The following is a 22,521-nucleotide window of genomic DNA, read 5'->3' as shown; positions in this document are numbered from 1 at the left end:
GCTCCGTGTCAACTCCAAAGTCGAATGCTGCGGCTGCGTGTGAGCCAACACGGGCGGGGCGCAGGAAGAGGCACAAAACCACAGATGAAGTGCGACGAGTAAGTTTTTTGTCATTACATCGCCAGCCGGGGAATTCCCAAAGAGGGGCCCGGGCAGAGGCACACGAGCGCAGATCCAGGCACCGATCTGTCTGTGCTCGAGGATCGCCAGATGTGCTCCTTGCACCTGTATATTGGGGATTGTGTGGCCAAAGTTCACTGCCACGCTTTGCCCTTTCCCACAGGGGGGGGCAGGAATCTCAAGCTTGTCCAACACGGTGCTTCCGAATCTCTCGCAGGCCTGTGTTATCAAAACGCAGATGGTCTGCCTGTCAAGCACACGAGACTAAATAACTATTCGTATGGTATATGTGTTCTTCCACACCCGAGCTCCGAGTCACTTAAGCAGGTTTAGAATCCTCCTTGACATCCTTCTGTTTCTTCTCCCGTGCAGATGGTCATCGTTTGTGGCACCTAAAAGACCGAGAGACTCAAAATTACCATTGCGCTCGCAAGAAGTCACCGACCCCGTGCACCTCCTCTCGACTACCTGGCTCGCCTCAAACCCTCATCTGCTCCCAAAGGCAGTGCCTGCAAAGTAAGAGGGAGAAACGCTTCACTGAGCTGCCATGCGATACTTTGCTATTAGCTGCTAAAGGGGCCCGCGAGGGCCTCGCCGGCTCAAACCGCTCATCGACTTGTGGCATCGTCCATCTAAGCCTGTGTGCGGCACCTGCAAAAACACAAGCAGAGCAGCACGTGCTGAGATACAGTCTGAAACTTTAGGCTGTGGATAACAACTCCCATCTCCCGCTTCTTTACCTTGACAGCTTTCCGGCCCATCCTCCGTCAGTTTGGGTTGCCGCCCTGGGTCTTGCGCCCCACCTGTAAAACACAAACGGCACGGGCTACTTACAACTTGACCGGCCTGAAAAACGACTGATACTTCAGCCCGCCAATCGCCGGTCACCTGGACAGAGTCAGGCACTGAGTCAGCTCGTCGCTTCAAGGATTCAAATTAAAAAAAAACCACAAACAAACACAAAACCATGATACCATAAATGCTGTCATAGAGCCACCGGTCACATCTTCCCTCTAATGCCGCACATGTCGACCCGCCTTCTTATAGTGCTCCACTCGGCTCTGCTACGTCGTCCTGCACAGCTTGTCCCTCTGCATCTGAAAAACAACATCAAACGAGTCACCTGGATGGGAAGCGATGGCATACTCATTCCGACGGTCACATTCCCATCTACAAATACTATCTAGACTCCAACTACAGCCTGCCATAAAAAAAGAAAAAACCACACACACACAAACCACACACACACACACACACACACACACCCCCTACTCAAAGGGCCATACAAAGCAGCCTCTTTTGTCTTTGAGGTGCAGACTCCTGCACTACTGCTGACCATCATTTCCAACGTGGTGCTGCTCATCTCAAAAACCACTAATGGAAGAGCTGTCCATGCAGCCTGCTGATGGCTGCGCGATCCCAGATGACTGTACCACCTTGGCCCCAACAGCCTGGACACAGCAACATGTTAACCATAGATTCTTACACCTATCCCACCTACCCCTGACTCGACACCCCTGGGCAGGGCGGCTCCGAGCCACACAAACACACAGACAGACTGACGCTACACAAAATCCTACAATGTACCTCACAGATGAGAAAAAACTCTCAGCGAGAATGACGACACCTCGACCAAAGACATCATGGAGCAAAATGATGAGCGAGACCATAATGGTGAAGTGAGGGGCCTCGACGGAAACCCCAGAGAATGTGCAGAACGTCACGACCCGTGACAAGAAGTGACTCGCCAAACTGCGAAGATGTACGTGCAGAAAACCGGGCTTCAAGACCTAAGAGCGTAACGATGCGGGGCAGAAGGCCCGCGCCCTGAAAACGGATGGCCAGAGAACAGAGCTGCTCACGCAGCTGGGAACCACGCCGCAAGTGAGGACCGTCCAGACACTTCCGTGACACCGCACCTATCGACGATTTAGGCTTCTAATACAAGAAGAGCAGCGCCCGACTGGCGCTATGCCGATGAGTACAGGCGTTCGAGACTCCAGGGATGCCGCCTGAGGCACTGTGCCTTGCTCCTGGAGCTTAAACCCGAAATCGAGATCCGACAAAGGTCTAATACACCAAAGACAGACCACACCGATGACACCACAGACACAGGCTGGAACCGCCCTGCCCGGCACACGCTACTGTCAGACTGAAGAGTAACCCACTCCCTTTACCTGTCCAAAGGTGACTGCTCCGCGACAGCCCTCTGCCCTACGTTAACTTTAAAAGCCGTCCCTGCGACTCCCAAAGTTGTCCCCTCCCTCCCCTGAACAGTTTTCACTGACATTTCATCAGCTTTCAAAGAGCGATGGTTCTGAAGCCATCCTCAACAAGAAAAACACCACAGGCAGCCAAGTGGATTGATCCTGCATTCACCCCGTTTCTCTTCATCATCTGCGAAAAAAATAAAAGTTAGTCACACAACAAAAACACACGTGAATCTACAGACAACGGCGTCATCAGTCAACACGCAGTTTTCCTGCGCCATCCCCAGCTGAGATGCGCTGTGGCATTCTGCTCACCTGGTCTCCACTAACGCCAGTCACATGCTGTGGCGCTCATTGTTTGGAGCGCTTAAGAGTCACAAAATTACAATTGCACTTAAATAACTCACCAGCCCCAGGCGCCTCCTCTCAACACAGCTCACCTAAAATTCTCCTCCCATTCCAAATGCAGCCTGCACAGTACCTGCAAATCCAAAGGGAAATGCTTCACTGAGCTACCACAGAATACTTTGCTACGAGACGCCTACCCTGCCCACAACCCCCTCACCTGCTCCTACGGCTCGTCAGCACGCGGCAGCACCCCACCGAGCCTGCGTGCGGCACCTGCAAAAATCCAAGAGATACAGCAAGTGCTGAGACGCTGCCCACAACCGTAGCCCCGGGCCACCGATTCTCATCTCCCGCCCCTTCCACGTGACAACTCGCCGGCCCATCCGCTACCGCTTTGCATCACCGCCTTCACCCTTGCGTGCCACCTGTAAAACCCAAACACCACCAGTCGCTTATCACTTCACTGGCCATACAACACCCAGACAACTAACCGGTACCCAATCACTCATCTTACCTGCACTGAATCAGCCCTGGTGCCTGTATCCCACAGCGCTCCTTGCTTCAAGCTTCCAACTGAAACAGAAAAATACCCTGATGTAGTCATCACAGAGCCACCGCTCACAGCTTCCCTCTAAGAGGCCACACACCTACCCACCTTCTGACAGAGCTCCGCTCGGCTCTCCTACATCGCCCCGCACAGCGCGTCCCCCTGCGCCTGAAAAAACAATATCAAAGAAGTCACCTGGAGACGGAGAGATAGCTTCATAATGACAAGTGTTCCCATTGACGAGTGTCATCTACAGCCCAACTACAGCCTGCCAGAAACAAAGCCCACTAATCTTAAACTCCACACAAAGCAGCCTCAATACCTTGGAGAGGCAATCTCCGTCGATACTGCTGAACAGACTCTCCCTCATAGCTCTGCTGCGCCCCTAGGAACATTACCAAAAAAAGCTGCCCACGCAACCCGCCGATGGCTACTCGATCCCAGGTGACTGTACCACCTTGGCCCCAACAGCCTAGCCAGAACACTGGGTTAAGGACACACTCTTACTGCCATCCCACCTACCCCTGACTCGACACCCCCGGGCAGGGCAGCTCCGAGCCACACAAACACACAGATGGACAGACCGATGCTACACAAAATCCTACAATGTACCTCACAGATGAGAAAAAAAAAACCTCTTGCCGAGAATGACGACACCTCGACCAAAGACGTCATCGAGCAAAATGATGAGCGAGACCGTAATGGTGAAGTGAGGGGCCTCGACGGAAACCCCAGAGAACAGGCAGAACGTCACGACCCGTGACAAGAAGTGACTCGCCAAACTGCGAAGATGTACGTGCAGAAAACCAGGCTTCAAGACCTAAGAGCGTAACGATGCGGGGCAGAAGGCCCGCGCCCTGAAAACGGATGGCCAGAGAGCCGAGCTGCTCACGCAGCTGGGAACCACGCCGCAAGTGAGGACCGTCCAGACACTTCCGTGACACCGCACCTATCGACGATTTAGGCTTCTAATACAAGAAGAGCAGCGCCCGACTGGCGCTATGCCGATGAGTACATGCGTTCGAGACTCCAGGGGTGCCGCCTGAGACACTGTGCCTTGCTCCTGGAGCATAAACCCGAAATCGAGATCCGACAAAGGTCTAATACACCAAAGACAGACCACACCGATGACACCACAGACACAGGCTGGAACCGCCCTGCCCGGCACATGCTAGCGTTGTGCTGAGGAGTAACCTGCTCCCCCTTTACCTGCCCAAAGGGGACCGCTCCTGGACAGCCCTCTGCCCTACGCTACCTTTAAAACCTGTCCCTGCAATTGCCGACCTCGTCCCCACCTTCCCCCGACCCCACCGCGGTGCCGCTCCCTCGACTTATCTTTCAGAGGACCGGGAGGCTTAATCCATTCGCAACAAGGAAAACCGCAATCCGCCGACAGGATTCACCCTGCTGTCACCAGGCTCCTCTTTGTCACCTTTAAAGAAACACCCAAACCGCACACAACGGTGCCGTCAGTCGGCATCGCATCAGTCAACACGGACCTTTACCGCAACACGCCCCTCCTCAGAAGCGCCGCTGCGTTTCTGCTTACCTGCTCCGTGTCAACTCCAAAGTCGAATGCTGCGGCTGCGTGTGAGCCAACACGGGCGGGGCGCAGGAAGAGGCACAAAACCACAGATGAAGTGCGACGAGTAAGTTTTTTGTCATTACATCGCCAGCCGGGGAATTCCCAAAGAGGGGCCCGGGCAGAGGCACACGAGCGCAGATCCAGGCACCGATCTGTCTGTGCTCGAGGATCGCCAGATGTGCTCCTTGCACCTGTATATTGGGGATTGTGTGGCCAAAGTTCACTGCCACGCTTTGCCCTTTCCCACAGGGGGGGGCAGGAATCTCAAGCTTGTCCAACACGGTGCTTCCGAATCTCTCGCAGGCCTGTGTTATCAAAACGCAGATGGTCTGCCTGTCAAGCACACGAGACTAAATAACTATTCGTATGGTATATGTGTTCTTCCACACCCGAGCTCCGAGTCACTTAAGCAGGTTTAGAATCCTCCTTGACATCCTTCTGTTTCTTCTCCCGTGCAGATGGTCATCGTTTGTGGCACCTAAAAGACCGAGAGACTCAAAATTACCATTGCGCTCGCAAGAAGTCACCGACCCCGTGCACCTCCTCTCGACTACCTGGCTCGCCTCAAACCCTCATCTGCTCCCAAAGGCGGTGCCTGCAAAGTAAGAGGGAGAAACGCTTCACTGAGCTGCCATGCGATACTTTGCTATTAGCTGCTAAAGGGGCCCGCGAGGGCCTCGCCGGCTCAAACCGCTCATCGACTTGTGGCACCGTCCATCTAAGCCTGTGTGCGGCACCTGCAAAAACACAAGCAGAGCAGCACGTGCTGAGATACAGTCTGAAACTTTAGGCTGTGGATAACAACTCCCATCTCCCGCTTCTTTACCTTGACAGCTTTCCGGCCCATCCTCCGTCAGTTTGGGTTGCCGCCCTGGGTCTTGCGCCCCACCTGTAAAACACAAACGGCACGGGCTACTTACAACTTGACCGGCCTGAAAAACGACTGATACTTCAGCCCGCCAATCGCCGGTCACCTGGACAGAGTCAGGCACTGAGTCAGCTCGTTGCTTCAAGGATTCAAATTGAAAGAAAAAAAAAAAAAAAACATGATACCATAAATGCTGTCATAGAGCCACCTACCGTCGGGCTGAAGAGTAACCCGCTCCCTTTTCCTGCCTAAAGGGGATTGCTCCGCAACAGCCCTCCACCCTACACTAACTTTACAAATCCTTTCCCACAATTGTCTCCCTTGTCCCCTCTCCTGTGCCTGTTCTTCAACTCATCTTTCAAAGGGCCGGGCGTCCAAATCCATCCTTGACTTAACACACAAAAAACAGCTAGCTGGTATGTTCCTGCAGTCACCGGGTCCATCATCTGCAAAATAAAGAAATAAAAAACGCCACCAAATCCAGAGTCATAAGCAACAATTAATTACAGCACCTAAGACACCAAAGAATCACAAAATTACCATTGCGCTTGCATAAAGTCACCGGTCACATGCTCCTCCTCAATACTACCCGGCCCACCTCAAATGCAGGAGACCGCAATGGAACAGACCTCATCGACACCCAAATCTAACTGCAAAACATCTGAGAAAGTCTGATGAACCTGCCTCCCTTTCCCCTGTACCAAAGCTTCAGAACCCCTTTCTCTTCTCCTGAACTGACAGGGAAGGAACCCCGCTTCTTCCAGACAACTCCTGCCCTGTATGAGAGCCTCTGAACCCCCTCTTGTCAGCTGCCCCTCGGGGGCTGCTCTTCCGAGCCGTGCCCTGCAGGCAGCTCCTGCCTTCCCACGGACTCCGGGCTGCCTTACAGACCCACAAAGCCAGTGAAAACCACTATACCTTAAATCTCTGCTACTGTCTTGAGAAATGCTATATACGGATGTATAGAAGATGCTCACCCTAGCGCCCGCTAAATAATCTCATCGTTGCTCCTATTAAGAAAATTTATATTAACAACTTACGCTGTATGTAACAAAACCGGTGAGAAAAACCCACAGAGTTCCATCTCCAATTAAGTCAGGAATTCCCGGAAAATGCAGGGTACCTGGAAAAAAAAGAAATACATACTATTAAACCATCTTACCATCCCTGAATGCTCAATACAAAACTACTAACCTAAAAAAAAAAAAAAAAAGGAAAAAGACATAACACATTTATTTTCTATTAAATACGCTGCTGAACGTTAACTGGTCTGGAAGGTCTTTCCTAGAACTTATGAATTCTCCTTCTCTAAATGTGAACACGCACCAGCCCTAACAGCTGAGCCAGCTCCAAAACTACATTTGACCACAGGATCAGCAAAAGACCTACACTGGAGACACCCAACTGCAGAATGAACTCACTCACCTGAGGCTGTGGCTCATATACCCCAGGCCCCGCCTTCCGCCCTTCCCACAACCCCCTGGGAAGGGGTGGGATGGACCAGCAGAAGACATAAAGGCCGCCACAGAGGTAGCAGCTCCTTTTCTCATCAGCCTTAAGTTTACAGCACGTGAGGGACTGAACAGGGAAAGTGGCGTTTACAAGAAAGGCCGATATCTGCTTTTGTACTGTGACTGAAGCGATGGCGTCAGCAAGGTGACCGGGTAAGTAATTCAACTTAATGTTCCATTGCGTAGATAGAAAGATTTAGAAATTATACTAAGCCCTAAAAGACACTAGTTTACTAAATGTAAAGCTGATATTATCATCAAAATTTATGTGCTTTAGTTTCCTTTCAAACAAAATACAGAGCTACGGGGTCATGCTTTACTTTTAGCGGGACCGTGCGTACTACCTACCTTCTGCCCGAATTATGTTCTGGATAGGATTGAACGACAAAGCGGAACTAGATCCCGTGAGAAAACCTTCCCAAAAATATCTCTGCTTGTACCATACATTATTTACTGTAAAGTGCTGACAATTTACAGCCCTACGTGATCTCTCCTTGACCGATACCGTTAACAGAACTAGATGAATCCAAAAGGACAGAAAGCACCAAAACACATGGAAATTCAATAAAAGTATCAGAAATGGTATGAAGCATTCTAAGTAACACCTGAGTACGTAGAACAAAAATAAATTGCAAAAGACAACAAAAACCACCACAGGAAGTATGTCTATAAAAATAGATGAGGGCTTTCTAAGAGGAGATCTGAGCTGACGATAGGCATCTTTAGGGTACCGGATATGATATAGAAACATACTATAAGACAGACACCAAACAGGTGGCTCTGGAGCATACAGATGGTTTCGGAAAAAGTTCTATCAGAACAGGAGACGTGGTCAGAGTAATTAGAAAGGTCCCAAAGGGGCCAGAGAGACCAAAGGAGATGGGGAGATGCGACAAGCTCAAAAGGGAATTGAGCAAAATACAGATGTCCTCGGGGATCTGGGGACTGACTGGAGGGTGACCAGGGGTGACAGGACAAAAAGACAGACCAGAGTAAGAGATGGGGACTCGGGAAGCGTTCTGAGGGGGAAAGTGGGGTGTGGAGTGCCCTCGGGAGCTAAAATGGGACTGCGGGACGTAGCGGTTGTGTCACAAGAGCTCGGTGCAGGCAGCGGAGGAGTCCCAAGGGGCCTGAGAGCTCAAAGAAGCCTCAAAAATAAGGATGAGGAACTCCAAAGGGGATTTCGACAAAGTACAGATATTGTCAGGGCGCTGGGGGCAGAATGAAGGCATCTTAAATTGCAAATAGTAAGCTAAGGGCGCTCTGAGGCGCACAAAAAAATACTACCAAAAGGAAGCTGAAGTGCTTTAAGAGCACTCTGGAGTACGAGAAAGGACTCAGAACGCATGGCTATAGAGAGTAGAGGCATTAGGAGGGGGCAGAGTAAGAAAATAAGGCTCGGAGCCACGGCGGATGCCTCGGACTTCCAGGAGGGCATCTGGGCAAATCACAGATGAATGAGTGAGAGAAGCACCTAATGGTGATACCCTCAATAGCAGAGAGAAAAATAAAGGAGCGTTGAATGGCAAAGAAAAAACAGAGGCTCTGACGGACCGAAAGAAAGGGAGATTAAGTGCTATGAGGTGCTGGGGAGATCGAGGAGCATCTCGGGAAGCGTCTTGACGGTGAGGAGAGGGGTTTCTATGGGGGCTGAGGGACCAAAGAAGGCTTGGGGATGACGAGGAGGAACTCTGGTGATCCTCTGAGTGGAGTACACATGGTCTCGGGTCGCAGGAGACTGAACGCAGCAATCCTAGGTAGTGTAGAAGAACAAATGAGTGCTCTACGGCTCAACGATGGCCCCACCTAAAGAGCTACAAGATGGATGTGGAGCACAGGGAAAGTGTCGGAAGTCGGAGGGACAGAAAAATGACTGGGAACACGATGATTGAATTTCAACAGAGTAACTGTGTCATTGGAGGGCCAGGGAACTAATAAAGGCACAGCTCGAGGGAAGAGAGGACGGAAGGACTGGGCTGGGTCTTGAAGAACGGTCTGGAAACACCTGCCCACCGGAGTCGCGAGGTTCAGACCGGAACCCCTTGCTTTCTAAACTCCTCAGAAAGGAGTCTAGGTGGAACCGGCCTTAGCTTCTGACGGTAAATAAAGAGTTCGTACCCCAGGTCCTGTCACAAAGTTATTAACAGCTTGAGCTGGGGGCCTCCAAAGAGGGACACAGTGGGTTCTTTTCCTGTGCTTTTTAAAGCCTCACATTCTATTGCGTAGGCTATTCATGCACATGTTCACGTGACGAGCGTGGCTCTTGACCAATCAAATTGTTCAACTGTCACGTGTCCTCTTTGATGACTGGAGTTTTAATGCAGGTGATTTTACCTTCTTACACAGTTTCAGGATCTCTCTGTCTCATCTGTCGATGCATGTCATCTGTCTTCTGATGATTCTGGGCAGAACGGTCCCTTTTTTCACTTCAAAGCATTATAGTTTCCCCTTGACCGTAACAATCGCTCTAATTCATAATGTTAAGTATACGATCTTCATTATTATTACTTATACAAGTTCATTAAGTTAGGTTAAAATGTATCAAAGTCATGCAAAACTACTAGCTGTTCTTGCACTAAGAAGGAGTTCCGCCAAAGTTTGCTATGTTGCTAAGTTACATCTTGCGGTCTAAGGCTTTGCCGATCTAGCTAGATACACTAGTGAGAACTTCGGTTTCTCACTCTGGGTCGCAGATACGGACTCAGGAACTCTTCCAAGGGAACAAGAGGGGTGTGACACCTGTGATAAAGCTAAAGGTGTGCTAAGGGCAACCTTGAAAGCATCCATAGGTGTTGCGACATGGTGAGAAGGGTCCTGAATGGTCCAGAGAGACCAAAGAAGACTCAGGGGCATGAGGAGGGAGTCCGGAGAGGCTGGGGACCAAAGGGAAGCACACCAGATGGCAGAGAGGACGATAAGAGAACTCTGAGGCACAAACAAAGAGAGGACAGGTGTCTGAGGGAAAGAGCTCAGGCAGAAAATTTGATCAAGGATTGAGTAAATAAGAAAGAAAATCAAAAAATAGCGATGGCAATCTCAAAAGAAAATTTAAAAAGAGAGGGCACTAAGGAAAGGCAAGAAATAATTAAAAATAGAGACAGCAAAGGAGATAAATGTTGACAGAAAGTCTTCAGAACATCCGTGATTAAAGAATCAAGGAAAAACTTAGAAAATAGTAATGGCAAACTAAAATGCAGGAGTAGGAAGAAAATTTAAAAAGCAATAGCACAAAGGAAGGCAATTTTTAAAGGATGGCAAAGAGACTAAAAGTAGGCATAGCAAGAACATTAAAAAAGCGATAGGCAACAGGGGAAGTAAAGACAAAGATTAACGGCAAACTAAAACAGATGTAAAAGAGAATTTTAAAAGCGATGGCACTAAGGAAAGACGAGAAAATTAAAAAAGATAAGCAATAAAGACAAACGGGATAAAAGTAGAAAATTTAACAAGAGAGGCGTATTAGGGAAACAGGCAAAAAAACAGAAACTATGAACAGCTAACTGAATCAGACACATAGAATGAAGATTTTAAAAAATGTCAGCATTAATGAAAGAAGAAAAAAGTTTAAAATAAACACAGACAATGAGATAAAAGCAGATAGAAAGAACAAGTTAAAAGCAAGAGCAATTAGACAAAGAAATATATAAAAAAGAAAATATAGGGACAGCAAACTAAATAAAAATCTTTAAAAGCAACAGGGTACATGACCAGCACAGAACACTTAATAAATGAGTATTGGCAACTTCATAAAAGTAAACATAGAAAGAGATATGGCAACAGGGTAAGAGGCAGACAGGAAAACATTACAAAATGGGGATAGCTAACTGAATAAAAGTTCACCTAGTGATAAAATTTAAAAAGCAAACAGATTAAGAAACAGGAGAGGGAGAGAAAATGCAGCAGACAAGCTTATAGGTCAAGATAAAGACAAAGAGATTACTTACCAATTACTGTCACAGACAAACCAGGCACAACTTGGGGAAATTAAGTCATTGTTCCTCAAATAATGCAAATAAGAACAAATCCAAAAAACACCTTCCTGCCACCCCTCCCTCTTTTCCTGGGCGCCTCTTCTCTCCTGACTTCTCTACATCCCACCCCTGACCAACGCAGGGGGACATGGCATGGGGGTTGCGGCTCCTTCCTCCTCAGGCTCTTTCTGCTGCACTGTGGTGTCCCTCCCACGGGGCCACAGGTCCTGCCAGGAGCCTGCTCCAGCACAGGCTCTCGGCTTCCTTCAGGCACAGCTACCTGCTCCGGCCTCGAGTCCTCTACGCGCCGCAGGGGCATGTCGGCTCCACCCTGGACCTCCCTGGACTGCAGGGGGACAGCCTGCCTCACCATGGTCTTCACCACAGGCTGCAGGAGAATCTCTGCTCTGCTTCCTACCAGCGCTGCCGATGGGCTCAGCTTTAACCAGCAGCACATCCGTTGCAGAGTGGGAACTGGCTGTGCCCAACATGGGACCAACAGGCGGTGTCTTCTCACAGAACCCACCCCTGCAGCAACCGCCCCAGCTAACGACACCTCGCATGGTAAACCCAATACAACAGCGATGGGCTACAGGCCAGGAAGGAGGAAGCAACAGGGAACCACGCTGACAGAGATGAAAAAAAAAAACAACCAAACAAGAGCAATGGGCCACAAGGCAGAGAAGGAGGAACTAAAAAAGGGGACAGTGAGGTAGACAGAGATAAACTGAAACATACCAAAAAACCTTGATGAGCTGAAGGGGAGAGACAGAGCAATTAAAGAATGGGGATGGGGAGCCAGGCCGAGAGAGAACGATGAAGGTAAAAATGGACTGTGGGACACATCTTTTTATATTCTAAAATCCTTTATGTAATAGAGGAGGTTTTTTGTAGAGTAGATTTGTATTTTGAACACCTTCGCTATACACAAACAAATAGTCCTATGTCAATAGATAGTAAAATGAGAGGGTTTTCTCTATTTCAATGGCTCCCACCCATGTTTCCAGATTGTAATGTTTTCTAATGTCCCCTATGAATGTCCCTCCTCTGACGCATACGCCCCCCACCATGGACCTTGGGCTGCCGTAAATGGCATCATCCTATTTCAGCGTATGACCAAATAGGCCAGAAGAAAGAGGAAGGATTCAGGTGGACATGCGGCACCTCCTTTAAAGATGAGAAGTATTTGAAGACTTCAAATGAGTGTTGCTCCATTGGATGAAATTTTGCAGCCATTATTAGTGTGGCATTAAAGCTGCTGTCTGGTCTGGGGAAAGGGCTTGTCCCTCCCCTTTTCCTTCAAGTGGAAATGTATGCGTGTGATTCTATACTAAAAAATAAAAAAAATAATAATAAAAAAGGGGAGCAGGGAGGGGAAAGGGGGGGAAGGAGGGAGGGGAAAGGGGGGGGAGGAGAGATATGGAACAGGAGAGACAACACAGGTGGAAAGGGGGGACAGCAGATGGAGTGGGGGAAGGAGAGAATGGGATAGGGAGGAAATAAGGGATATGGGACAGTGGAAAAATGGAGAAATAAAAAAAAGGGGTGATGCGGAGGCGAGGAAAGGGAGGACAGGGATGGAAGGAAAGGGAGAAAAAAGGGACCGGGGGGAAGGAGAGGGACAAAGGGATACCAGATATGTTGGGAAGGGACGGAGAAAGAAGGAACGTGGCAATGGCAGGGAAGCCAAGGGGGAAAGACAGAAAGGGGGTACAGAGTATGAGGGTCAGGAAGAGGGAGAGTGCAACTGGAGGGAAGAAAACGGAAAGGGGGAAGTGCAGAGAGGGCTTTGGGTGGGGGCAAGGAAAGGGGAAAGCAGGGACAAGGATGATGTGGGAATAAGGGGGAGAGGGGAAAGGGAGGATGGAACAGTGCAGAAAGAAAGGAGGAAAGGGGGGACGGAACAGTGCAGAACAAAAAGGAAAACAAAAAGGGGGGATGAGGGGAAAAAAAGGAAGGGGGGAAGGGAAAGTAGACGCGGTGGGGGAGAAAGGGGGGACGGGCAAGGTGTAAAGATGGAAAAACAGGAACAAGAGAGATGGAAAGGGGGGATCGGGGAAGAAAAGGGAAAGGAGGAACATGGCACGGGAGAGGAATGAAGCGGAAAGAGGGAACAAGGGATGGAGTGAGGTGAAGGCAAGGGAGCAAGGGTGAAGAGAGAATAGGAGATGGGGTGGGAACAAGGAAAAGGGAAAAGGGGGGACAGGGAACAGCTGGGAATAAGGGGGAAAGGGGGAGCCCAGAAAGGAGAAAAGGAGGGACACTGGCGGAGAAAGGGGGGACTGGTGAGGTGTAAAGACGGAAGAAACAGGAACAAGAGAGGTCAAAAGAGAGAAAAGTGGGACATGGGATGGGGGAGACAAGACAAGGTTGAAAGGGGGGACAGCAGATGGAGTGGGGGGAAGGAAAGAGAGAAATGGGATGGGGAAAAGAAAGGGAAAAAGGGGGGACATGGGACACATTGGGGGAATTAAGAAAGACGGAAAGGGGTGATGGGGGAAGGCATGGGGAAAGATAGAAAGGGGGTACAAAGAATAAGGGTAATGGAAAGGGAAAGTGCAACTGGGGGGAAGAAAATAGAAAGGGGGAAAATGGGGACGGGTGAGTGTGAGTGGGGTAAAGGAAAGGGTGGGAATAAGGAGGAGAGGGGAAAGGCAGGATGGGACAGTGCAGAAAGAAAGGAGGAGTAGATGGGTGTAAAGAGGGAAAACAGGACAGGGTAGGTGGAAAGAGGGAAAGACAGGACGGGAGGGAAAAGGCAGACAGCAGGGAGAGGTGTCGGGGGGAAGAAAGGGGAAAGGAGGGACATGGTCCAGGGGAGGAATTAAGTGGAAAAGGGGAACAATGGATGAAGTGAGGTGAAGGCAAGAGGCAAAGGGGTAATGGGGGTGGGAAGGCAGGGGAGAAAGGGGGAAGAGAGAATAGGAGATATGGTAGGAACAAGGAAAGGGGAAAGGGGGAACAGAGGAGCCAAGGAAGGAAGAGAGGGGGGGACTAGGGCAAGAAAGAAGGAAAGGGGCGACGGGCGAGGTGTAAAGAGGGAAAAACAAGAACAAGGGAGGTGGAAAGAGAGCGCACAGCAACATGGGACAGGGGAGAAAAGAAAGGCGGAAAGGGGGGGATAGCGGATGGAGTGGGGGGAAAGAAAGGGAGAAATGGGATGGGGGAAGAAAGGGGGAAAGGAGGGACATGGGCCAGGGGAATAATGAAGAAAGAAGAAAAGGGGTGATGGGAGGTGAAGAAATGGGGAAGGGCGGAACATGGAACACAGATGGTAGGGGGAATTGAGAAAGAAGGATAGGGAAAAGGGGGGATGCAGGAGAAGGAAAGGGGGAACAAGGGAGAAAGGGGGAGCATGGAACACATTGGGAGAGTGTAATTGAAAAAGAAGGAACAGGGCAACGGGGGGGAAAGCAAGAGGGAAAGGAGTGACAAGGGGGGAAAGGACAGAGGGAAAGGACGGGGAAAGGGGCAACGGGGTTGGGGAAATGGAGACAAAGTAAAGGGGGTACCAAGGATGAAGGGAAAGAAAGGGGAAAGAGCAAAACAGGAGGCATAGGACAGGGGAAAGGAAGAGGAAAAGGGGGACAGTACTGTGGGGAAGAAAGGGCACAGGGAGGTGGGGGGTATAAAGGGTAATGAGGAAACAGGAGGTAGAACAAAAGGGGAATGGGGGAGATTGGACGGGGGAAAGAAAGGCAAAGGAAAGGGTGGGAAAAGGGCAAAGGAAAGGGTGGGAAAAGGGCAAAGGAAAGGGTGGGAAAAGGGCAAAGGAAAGGGTGGGAAAAGGGCAAAGGAAAGGGTGGGAAAAGGGCAAAGGAAAGGGTGGGAAAAGGGCAAAGGAAAGGGTGGGAAAAGGGCAAAGGAAAGGGTGAACATGGGGTGGGGGAATAAAGGGAAAGGGGGAAAGGTGGGTGGGTAGGGAAGAAGCAGGAAAGGGGACAAGGAAGAAAAGGGCAAAGGGGGATGAGGAGAACGGGAAAGAAAGGGAAAAGGGGGGACTGGGGGACACAAGGAAAAAGGGGGAAAACAGGGAAAGGGGACAGGGAAGGGTGAAGGGGAAATGCAATGAGCCGTCCCATCACCTGAAATACACTATGCCTTCTGTCTCTTCTGCTTTCGTTAAAAATACTGAAACTCCATATACAGACACATACAATATGCTAACCTGAACGCCTGCTTGATAATCTCATCATCAGCCCTATAAAGAGAAATTATATCAGCAACTTACACAGTATACAGCAACATTAGTGAAAAATGCAAATTTCCATTTTCAGTAAAGTCAGGAATTGGTCAAAATGGAATGGAAAAAAACCCCAAACATATTATCAAACTCCTCTCCTCCAAGGCTTGCCGGAGGCACAGTGGCTCACATGTGCAGCTGACAGAGGTACCGACGTCCTGGAGCTGTGAGCTGGTGGTGTGCGCTGTCAGGAATGGCTGGGAGCAATCCTTCCTCGCCGTGGGGACTGTCCATTCCTTGCTGGGGGCAGCTGCCTGTGGAACCCCCTTCTTTTCACTCCTCAGCCAGCTCCAGCAGGCATGCGTGCCCAGGCAGCCCCCGACCCTTGGCACAGCAGGGCCAGCCCTGTCCTCAGCCTCACTGCACCCAAGGCTGCCCCGACTCATCCCCACCTGCAGCCTTTTTAAAGCTTTGGCCCAGTCCCACCATCACCTCACTGGTCCCACCTGGGCTGCCCCAGCCAACAGCTGGAGCCTGTCAGGAGCAGGGGCTGTTGCCAAAGCCCCACAGCACATCGCCCCCTCCCCTGCCCCTGTCCCCAGACACGACCTCTGCACCCAGGGGATGCAAACACATCCAGGGGCACAGAAGAGGCAGGAAAAGTTTATTCATTAATGTACGCAAAAAATCCCAGCAGTGAGTTGGCTATAAGGCTCAGTACCCAAACGCAACAGGACAGAGGGAGAAAAAGGCAAGAGAAAAGCAGGAGGAAGGACAGAGGGACATAGACAAGAGGTGTGAGACAGGGAACCAGAAAACAGCACGCTGCAAACAAGAGAGGGGTGGGGAGTGGGACAGCCACATAGAGAGAGGAGAGCAGACAGACTGCGCAAAATAACAGGGACAGAGATGGAGGAACAAATAAGACTGACAGGGAGCAGGACAGAGGCCAAAGAGACCGGCAGGACAAGAAGACAGAGACAAGACAAGGGGTAGGGAAAATTTCTACCGTGACAGGGGGAAAAGAAACATTGGCAAGAAATAAAAAAATAACACCAGGGATCTGGACAGAGGTAGACATTGAAAGAAAATTTCAAAACGCAATATGGTACACGAAACATAAACAAAAACTAACAAATAGGGACAGGGAGATGTAAAAAGAAAGTGAAAAAGAGTGACTGGGTGCAGGAAAGAGAGGGAAGAATGCGGATTTACAGACAGGGACATGGCTAGAGGGAGACGAGGACAGAAAATTTTGAAAGCAATGGGATACAAGAATCATACACCAGAATTAAACCCTAGGTATGCAGAGCTGCATGGAGGGAGATGTAGGAAGACAATTTGAAAAGCGACATAGTACAAGCCACACGGGCAAGAAATTAAAATTAGTTTGGGAAAATAGAAAGAGGGAAAGGTAGGAAGGGAAATTAATTTAACTTATTGTTAATCAAATAATGACCAATAAGAACAAATCCAAAACACACCTTCCTGCCACCCCTCCCTCTTTTCCTGGACGCCTCTTCTCTCCTGACTTCTCTACATCCCACCCCTGACCAACGCAGGGGGACATGGCATGGGGGTTGCGGCTCCTTCCTCCTCAGGCTCTTTTTCTGCTGCACTGTGGTGTCCCTCCCATGGGGCCACAGGTCCTGCCAGGAGCCTGCTCCAGCACAGGCTCTCGGCTTCCTTCAGGCACAGCTACCTGCTCCGGCCTTGGGTCCTCTACGTGCTGCAGGGGCATGTCGGCTCCACCCTGGACCTCCCTGGACTGCAGGGGGACAGCCTGCCTCACCATGGTCTTCACCACAGGCTGCAGGAGAATCTCTGCTCTGCTTCCTACCAGCGCTGCCGATGGGCTCAGCTTTAACCAGCAGCACATCCGTTGCAGAGTGGGAACTGGCTGTGCCCAACATGGGACCAACAGGCGGTGTCTTCTCACAGAACCCACCCCTGCAGCAACCGCCCCAGCTAACAACACCTTGCATGGTAAACCCAATACAACAGCGATGGGCTACAGGCCAGGAAGGAGGAAGCAACAGGGAACCACGCTGACAGAGATGAAAAAAAAAGAAAAAACCAAACCAACAAAAACCACAACCAAAAAAGAGCGATAGGCCACAGGGCAGAGAAGGAGGAATTAAAAAAGGGGACAGTGAGGTGGACAGAGATAAACTGAGACATACCAAAAAATCTTGATGAGCTGAAGGGGAGAGACAGCAATTAAAGAATAGCGACAGGGAGCCAGGCAGATAGACAACAATAAAGGCAGAAATGGACTGTGGGACACATCTTTTTATATTCTAAAATCCTTTATATAATAGAGTAGATAAAGGTTTTTATTTTGAACTCCTTCTATAAATATATGAATATTATGTTTCAATATATTAAAAAATGAGAGATTTTTCTCTATTTCAATGCCTCACGCCCATATTTACAGGTTTTATTTTTTAATCCCCCCAAGAATTGTCTGGCATTTTGGGGCTGTGACGCCCCTGTCCCCCAGGCACCTGCTCCTCCCACGCATCATCACCCTCCTGGTGACATTTGGGTGCTCTTATTATTTCCCCCCAAAAAGGCACAAAGCCAAAAGGCACCCAGAGCTGGCCCCTTCCCCTCGGGGCGCTCAACTACCAGCAGGCAAACCTGACGGGGGGGGGGGTGGGGGGGTGGGGGTGGGGAGCATCTATTGAGCGTCGCCAGACCCAGACAACCAGACACCTGAAAAACAAAAATCCCCAATTATATTTCAGCAGATTAACAAAGAGCACAGAAGAGAGCAGAGGAATTCCCTCACACTGAGGGACAGGACAGCAGCTGAGCTACAGGAGGACTCCAGGGAAACAGCTCAGCACGAAATGCAGCGCGGCCTTTGAAAGCCAGAGCAACGGGGACTCTTCCAGTCAGTATTAAGACTGGTGCCATTCTGAGCTTGACAGTAAACCCTAGCCGGACAGGTGAAGCACCGACACCGCAGGAGCACAGCAGCGGAAAGAGCTCCCTCGGCATAGGCTGGGGAAGGGGAAGGCTGAACCAGCAGAAGGCACAAAGGCAGCCAGAGAAGCAGCAGGGAGTTTCCTCACTCACCTTCAACTTACAGCATGTAGAGCACCGAACGTGATTTTTCCTTCTGGGAGCTCGGACTCGCCTCCAGCGATTATCACACCACTCGTGTTCATGTTATCTCGCCCTGGTGTTGTGGAGAAACATTTCCACAGCGGTCGCTTTATTTTTCTAATGTTTAGATACTTCTGATGTAAATTATTAACCATTTTCTGCAGTTTTGGAAGCGTGCTGTCATATAACGCCTGATTTCCGGACAATTGCCGGGCACTCACACTGCCCGGGAAGACTGTTGGGACATAAGAGTCGGATTCCAGAGAACTGAGGGACTCTTCTGGTGTGCTGGAAGACGAAGGATAGTAGAGTTAAACGTCCGGAGGACTGACTGGCACCCAGATGCCATAGAGATGAAATTCTGGAGGACTGAGGGACACTTCCGGTGTGCTGGAGGACGAAGGATAATAGAGTTGGAACTCCGGAGAACCGACCGGCACCCAGGTGCCATAGAGATGGACTTCCGCTGGGCTGAACGAAACTTCCGGTATGCTGGATCACTTAGGGTCATAGAGTTGGACCTCCGGAGGACAGACCGGCGCCACCGGTGCAATAGAGATGCACTTCCGAAGGACTGACGTAGAATCCCGTATGCTGGAGGACTACCGAATAATCGAGTTAGACTTCGGAGGACTGACCGGCACCCCCCGGTGCCATAGATATGTCTTTCCGAGGACTGACGGGCACTTCCTATGTCCTGGCGGACTGCGGCGTCACAGAGGTTATATATTGTCTGTTTATCCTTATAAAATACAGTATTTATTTAGACATATGCACATTTATATCTATAACGATTTACACTTACATATCTGTTCAGACTTCTTCCATATTTTGACATGTATCTACAATTCTATCCCTTTAGACATCTATTTACACATATCTAGTCTCTACACATATTACATATAATGTCTAATTAGATTTACTATGTAACACACAGTAAAACTAGACAGTGCTATTCAGACTTTTTCCTATCTTCCTTCATACATAAAATATTTTTTTTTTTGCATTTTAAAGTCCTTTAATACATATACATATATATATACACAAGTTACTTTTGTAGTTTAAACCCCTATATATCACTATTCAGAATTTTTTTATATTCCAAAATCTTTATATAATAGACACAGGGCTTTACTGTGAAATCCTTTTATAGATATAGATGAATATTACTTTTCAATATTTATGGGAGATATATATTTAAAGCCCTCACACACATATTTACAGTTTTTAATACAATTTAACACACCTCTCCCCTGCAATTTTGCACATTTTTAGTCTGTGACCCTGTTCTTTTGGGGGGAACCCCCCATAGCCCAACATGCCCCACTCACCTGCTCCTCTGCACATCATTGCCCCCCGGGTGACACTGGGATGCCCCAAACATCATCGCGCTCCCATGCTCCCACCCCCCTTTTCTATACACCCCCAAAAAAGACACAAAACAAGGGAAACAGCCCTAACCAGCAGCTTGTTACTTTAATAATACCAATTACATATGTACAAGCCCCTCCCAAAAAAGAGGGGCTCCACAAGGCAAAGAAAGGGGGTGGCAGCCCCTCAGCACCCGTCCCACAGGCGGGCAGCCGCCCCATGGAGGGGAGCAAGCCAGGGAACAGTGGCACGTCTCTCGCTTGGACTCTGCTCCCAGATGTTCCCCGCCATTCCCACATTGGGATGGGCTCCCCGAGGCAACAAATGCCCTCGGCTCTCCCCTCAAGCAGCCCCTGCTGCCGCCCCTGCAGGGGGGCACCAACTGGAGACAGAGCCAGGAACCTCTGCACCCAGAGCTGGTCCCAAACCCTCGGGGTGCTCAACCACCAGCAGGTAAAGCTGAGCGGGGAGCTGGGGGAGACAAGATGGACACATGTCTACTGAGCGTCGCCAGACCCGTACAGCGAGATACCTGAAACACAAAAAGCCCCAATTATATTTCAGCAGATTAACAAAGAGCACAGAAGAAAGCAGAGGAATTCCCTCACACGGAGGGAATGTTCTGTTCAAATACACAGAAAAACTTCTTTACGGTGAGGGTGACAGAGCACTGCAACAGGCTGCCCAGGGAAGTTGTGGAGTCCCCTTCTCTGGAGATTTTCAAGACCCACCTGGATGCAGTCCTGAGTAATGTGCTCCAGGCAATCCTGCTTTAGCAGGGGAGTTGGATTAGATGATCTCTAGAGGTCCCTTCCAACTCTGAAAATTCTGTGACTCTGTGAGGGACGGGGCGGCAGCTGAGCCAAAAGAGGACTACAGGGAAACAGCTCAGCACGAAATACAGCGCAGCCTTTCAAAGGCCAGAGCGACTGGAACTCTTCCAGTCAGTATTAAGACTAAGTGCTGCCACTCTCAACACGTTCCAAGCACGACATACCATCAACACTGAAAGATAAAAAAAAGTTGAGTAAAAACCAAGCAAAACATCAGTTTCCATCGCGTTTCATTCATTCCGTTTCCACTGGCACCTAGGTGCTCCAAAATTAACCACGCTCGCGCCACGGACTCCTAACGATTCAGTTACGCAGGGAAAGAGAAAAGGCCATTTCCAACTTGCCCATAAAAGTAGCATGAACAAACAGAAGGGAAACACCGGACCCTAAAGAAGGTATTGGGCAGCTCTTAATTTAGGCGAGAGGAAAGGTGGCTCTTTCACCCCAAAGGAAGACATTCCTAACTACCCAGGCACCAGTCCGGGAAGGAGGCGCGCTCTGTTCACTGCAGTCCTGCATCCGCTTTTCTGCGCTGGCAGCAAATTTGCCCTTTCTGCCCGTTTGACGTGGAGTACCCGGAGCGCCCCTGAACTCGCAAACGTGTCTCCCCGCTCCCCCAGCCCCACGCCTGCCATTACCTGAGCAGCTGGCGGAATCAATCCCGCAGGATTTTCTTCCCGGGACGCACAAGGGGACGCTGGGAAAAGAGGAGGCGAGAAATGACCCTCTTTGTCGCAGCCAGACAACGGGCACAAGCCGGGGGACCCCCACCCCACCTCTGCCCTCGGGAGCGGGGCCCAGACAGGTGCTTGGCGGGGATTTAACCCCCCCGGCAAGAGGCCGGGCTCCCCGCCGGCAGAAGCACCGCTCGCCTCCCCTCTGCTCGCAGCTCCTCGCTTGGGACAGCCCAGCCTGCACCCGGCCGCTCTTCAGCCCTGCGGGAAGTGCAGTTTGGCCGGCGGCTGCTCCAGCCAACACACGCTCCGGCTAATTGCAGCTCCTGCTCGTTACCGCTGCCGGGAGTCTTGCCTCTGGCTAATGCGTGCTCCGGACAGAGGACACCCCATCTCCCTCCAGCTCCTGCTTGCCAAGCTCTGGCTAATTGAAGCCCCGGCTCTGCACTGAAGCTCCAGCTGATTTCAACTCCTTCTTCCCAGCTCCACCTACTTGCAATAGCCTGGGCTGTTGACGGGGTCGTCAACCAATCAGCGTCCTGACTTGAGTGTTAGGGTTAAACACCATGGCTTTACACAGTATAAATATCAATAAGTTGCTATGATTAATCGCTTAATATCTATGCTCAGCAATGTCCAAAGAAGAGCTAGATTCAAAGAGGAGAGGCGTGCCAGGTCTGAAAAGCGCCTTTCCCCCCGAGAGACATGGAGTTCAGTCAGCTGCGTGCCAGCCTCCTGAACTCGGGGGTCCCATGGCACCAGACCCCCACCTGCGGGGAGGGTCCACGCACCTTGCCCACCCCCTGCTTTTCCCCGCAGCACCCAACGCCTCCCAACTCCTCTCTGCCTCCCCCCCCCCGGCCCCTGCAAAACCAGCCAGGCTGGAGTCTGCTCTTAACCCCCAAACCCGCTCGTTTAGTGCCCCTTTCTGAGCTCATAACCTCAGCTGCTGGGCCCCTTCTCAAGCCCCAAAAACGCAGGACCGCACCCCTGCTCCTCAGCCCAAAGCCACACAACTCCGCCTGTTTCTGCACCCCAAAACCAGCCCCGGGAACCTGCTTTCCAGCCCTCGGGGCAGAAGACCTGCTCTCTGTTTCGGGCCCCGAAGCGGCTCACCCCCTCTGCTTCCTCACCCCCTCGGCAGTCCCCGCGGGCCACGCTGAGGGCCAGCCCGAGCGCAGCCACC

The 22,521-nt window shown here is 50.4% G+C and overlaps 1 long non-coding RNA gene across 1 annotated transcript; it reads right to left on the bottom strand.

Annotated features, from left to right (window-relative positions):
* Positions 1 to 631: 631 nt before the first annotated feature.
* On the bottom strand, positions 632 to 2,519 carry LOC309684075. The gene is made up of 4 exons (XR_014270261.1): positions 2,409 to 2,519; positions 1,095 to 1,217; positions 861 to 923; positions 632 to 771 (listed from the first exon to the last, which is right to left on the bottom strand). It is a non-coding gene; the product is annotated as an uncharacterized lncRNA (long non-coding RNA).
* Between the last annotated feature and the right edge of the window lie 20,002 nt (positions 2,520 to 22,521).

Source organism: Vanellus vanellus (genome assembly GCF_965231255.1).
Source record: "Vanellus vanellus genome assembly, contig: HAP1_SCAFFOLD_516, whole genome shotgun sequence".
Taxonomy (NCBI): domain Eukaryota; kingdom Metazoa; phylum Chordata; class Aves; order Charadriiformes; family Charadriidae; genus Vanellus; species Vanellus vanellus.
This window is presented reverse-complemented; position numbering and strand designations above follow the sequence as displayed.